This window comes from Panicum virgatum, chromosome 4N, assembly GCF_016808335.1.
Source record: "Panicum virgatum strain AP13 chromosome 4N, P.virgatum_v5, whole genome shotgun sequence".
Lineage (NCBI taxonomy): Eukaryota > Viridiplantae > Streptophyta > Magnoliopsida > Poales > Poaceae > Panicum > Panicum virgatum.
This window is the reverse complement of record NC_053148.1, coordinates 37,118,540-37,122,690: the sequence shown is the minus strand read 5'-3', so window position 1 is coordinate 37,122,690 and position 4,151 is coordinate 37,118,540. Positions and strand designations below refer to the sequence as shown.

Genomic DNA, 4,151 nt, shown 5'->3' with positions numbered 1-4,151 from the left:
CTTTTTGGCTAGTATAAACCTATCTAGTGTTCCTAGTGAAGATTATTTTAGTTATTTGGATAGCGAATCTGTGTAAAATACTTAAGTGAAATATTTTTTAGGAAAAATGAAATGTTTGTTTAAATCTATAATAATGAAATCTCTGTTAAATATCATTTCTTATCTCACTCCCAAACCGGATCTTACATGTACTACTGTACATAAAAAAATCCGATTCCTTTAGCAGCCGTAGGATAGGCGACGGATGGCATCAAGGAGTGACAAATTCTCGTCTTGTTTAGTTTCCTGTGTAAAATTTTTGAAATAGAATCTTTTATATTTAAAATATTAAATATAGATTAATTATAAAACTAATTATAAAACTTGTTTGTAAATTTACTAGACGAATTTATTAAGACTAATTAATCTATCATTAGCACATATATACTGTAGCAATTTATTATTTAATCACGGACTAATTAGACTCAAAAGATTCGACTGCAATCTACAGATAATATGTGAAAACCGATTTTTTTTTCATCTACATTTAATACGCTATGAATGTATTCAAATATTGATATGTAAAATTTTTAACGGCAACCTAAACAATTCACGCCGCATTAGCGGACGCTAATGACGGGATGTGTCCGTACAGAATTGGCCCGTTGCGAAGGGGGCTATCTCTTCCGAACAGGCGCGTCTGTTCATGCGAGATTAATACAAGAACCATCCATCCATTATAATTTTCACTTCACACGTTATCAGCACTGCTTCGCTCTTGCCATTTTGGAACTTGCCGAGGAACAAGAACAAGGGGAGGCCCCCTGGCCTCCACCACTGGAAGGTAAGAACAATGGCGCTCAGAAACTCACCGTCAGTGAACCTTCTTGTTCAAGCCGTCTGCAACGTTCTTCGTCAAGTCCTGCGTCGACCCGTCCTCGGACTCCACAGCCGGAGTCATCCTATGCACCTTGGCCGCCGCGACATCCGAGTCCAGAACGCTGGAGTACGTCTTCCATGCCGCAGCCACGCCCTGCTTGAGGTCGACAACCGCCACGCTGAACCTCTGCGCATCGCCGGCCCTTGTCGCGGTATTCGTCGTCTTCATGCTATGCGCGTTGGAGGCCGTCGTCGTCCGCACCCTCAACGCCTAACGCCGAATCACGATGCCGTCAGACCAAGCACCTGGCTCCAGGCCGCGAACCCGGCGCCGCCCCCACCGCACCAAGCCGCGGCACCAGCGCCGTCTCCACCGCACCATGTTGCCACCCCGAGGAAGCCACCACGTTGGATGCCCTCACACCGCTCATTCCCCTTGCCGACACCCGCTTCATCATCTTCCACGCCGGTCTTCATCCCGGGACTCCATGCCGTGGCGGCGCCGTTACCAACTCTGGCTCCCCCGGACTTCGGCGGGCACAGCACCTTCACCAGCAACGGCGGTGGCAGCCCAGAGCGCGGATTCCCCATGGCAGCGCGGCGCGGAGCCACCCCCTTCTTCAACCCCGGCACTGGGACCGGCGGATCCGCCGCCCCTGCACCACCAGCGCGGGCAGGAAGCCCGCTGGAACGCGATGGCGGTGGCAAATCGGAGCCCGGGCCTCATCCGCACGTGGGTCAATGTTCCCCACGGCGAAGCGGCCTGGCGCCACCGAACGGCATCCACCAGGAGCAGGGATCCTCCTCCACGTCGGGGGAGTACATGCCGGCCTAAGCCGGCCACCGCGCGGAGGAGCAAGCGGCCGGGGGACCGGCGGCGGAGGACCTGGCGGCGGCGGCGGCGGTGGTGGAGCAGTGAAGGGAAATCCTAACCCTAGCCAGCCAGCCAGCTTGCTGAATGACCCGAGTTGGGCCGAAAATGGGCCTGAGAGGCCGAATTTGTTACCTGCTCCTTGCCCGGTTTTATTTATTTTTAATATTTTTTAATCATTATTTACAGAAATTATACTTATTTTTTTTTACAGAAATAGCCATCGTGGCTAATGGCGCCAAGGGATCTGGCGCCATGGTCCAGGGCGCTAGGATACATTTAGATCCTGACACTCTGTGATATTGGGATCTGCCCATGGCGCTAGGATCCAAATGTAAATTATTTTTTAACATTTGGATCCTGACGCCCTAGGCCACAGCGCCAGGGTCCCACATCCCTATAAAATCTCCTTCACTTTTATTTCCCTCCTCATTTTATCCTCACGCGACCAGAAAGAGAGGGGCGAGGAGTGAGTGAGGAAAGTAGCGAAGGTCTGCCGGAATTTTCACGCATCACTTTCAGGTAATTTTTTACCACGTTCGTATATTATTAATTACTAGAGTAGACTATTATTATTTTAATTAATAGAGTTATGGATAATATTACTTTATCTAACAGAGTAGATTAACCTAATAGAGTAGATTACTATTACTTTAATAAGTATTATAGATTACTATTTTTATTTTTATAGAGTAGATTATTAACATAGTAGTATTTTAATATTATAGTAATATTATATAAATTAATATAGTAGATTATTATGTAAGAACTATTATTTTATTAAGTAGACTAGATTAAAATAATAGAGTAGATTAGTATTACTTTAATGAATAGATTAGACTATTATTTTAGTGCGATTATACGATTTAATGAAGTAATTTAAATTAATATAGTAGTTTAATATTTTAATTGATTGGATTATTAGTGTAGTAGTATTTTAGTACTTTTTAATACTACTGTAATGAATAGAGTATTATTTTAATACAAATTAATATTTGAAAGTATTTAGAAATATTTGAAAGTATTAGAAAAATGTAGAAAACATTTTGACATATTAGGATAAATTAGAAAAAATTTAAATAATATTTCAAAAATATTTTAAAATATTAGAAAATTTGAGAAAATATTAAAAAGGAAATTAATATTATAAATTATTTGTAAATATTTGTAAATATTAGAAAATATTTAGAAAACATTTTGACATAATAGGAAATATTTAAACATATTTAGAAAATATTTTAAAATATTAGAAAATTTGAGAAAATATTAGAAATTTTGAAAATACCTAGACTTGACTCATGCTAGGGTTTACCGCGGCTCACCACTGAGTCACATCGAGCAGAGGGAGCATCTATTGAGGTCTAGGGATCAAGCTTTGTACCTCCTCAACACGTTTGGCTGGTATTCTCAAGTTGAATCCTCGCAGGCCCCACCAGCACAGTCACAGTCGTACAACATAGGTAAACTTGGTCGTTATTATTCTACCGTACATTTTCAAATAAATTTAGAAATATTAAATTATTATTACAGGATCGCGGATGCCTATGAGACCTTCATCATATATGGGAGTGGGACCTTCTCATGCTCCCACTCAGATCTACGCGAGATCGTTCTTCACAGGTAACCAAGCCTGCTCAACACTTATACAAGTTGTATTATGTAACCGACGTGATCGAAATTTTTGTTACAGTACCGCGCGTGTGTACGGGAGCCGAAATGCATATAGGAGCCGGTTCTGCTCACGCCACAGGTAAGCTATCCGAACACTAAATTAAGAAAACATATTTTTAGATGCTCACGTGCACTAATACATTGTTACAGGGATGTTCGGATCTTCGCACGTGGCGACACCCATCTTCGAGGGTCTCAACACCAATGACCTGCTTTGTTTCTCCATGGACGAGCTGTGTGGAACCGATGGCAATACCAATTTCGACATTCTCGGTTCGTCACAGATAGGAGGCGCTCAACTCTACCCATCACAGAACGCACCTACACAGACCCTACTGCCAGAGCCACGTCCAACTCGAGACGTAGCTTCTCCGGATCGTTTTACCTACTCCGAAGGTCACGTTCGCGCGCAGGACCAGACAAGGAGGACACATCGTCGTGGGGAAGGGTAGACTAGTTTCGCTATGTGTTTGATGGACTGTAACACATGAACTTAATAATAATTCATGCGAAGTTGCATTTAGTTTATTTGCGTGGTACCGTTGCTTTTATTTCCATTATTGTTCTCTATTAATTTCATTTGAATTTCTGCTTGTATCAGTGCAAAACAAAATAACATTTTAAAATAACGACATAATTAAAAGTCCAGCTTGGTTCTAACGTCCGGATCGATTCGAACATGCAACAAACGACGATTGAAATATGCAACAAACGACGACATAATTAAATGTCCATTACATAAGAACACATA

The 4,151-nt window shown here is 42.4% G+C and overlaps 1 long non-coding RNA gene across 2 annotated transcripts; it reads left to right on the top strand.

Annotated features, from left to right (window-relative positions):
• Positions 1-725: 725 nt before the first annotated feature.
• LOC120671168 lies at positions 726-3,928 on the top strand. Of its 2 annotated transcripts, none has more exons than XR_005673523.1 (5): positions 726-2,251; positions 3,072-3,189; positions 3,260-3,349; positions 3,420-3,479; positions 3,551-3,928. It is a non-coding gene; the product is annotated as an uncharacterized LOC120671168 (long non-coding RNA). The 2 variants fall into 2 exon arrangements; XR_005673522.1 differs by having other exon boundaries at positions 3,035-3,189.
• The last annotated feature ends 223 nt before the right edge of the window (positions 3,929-4,151 follow it).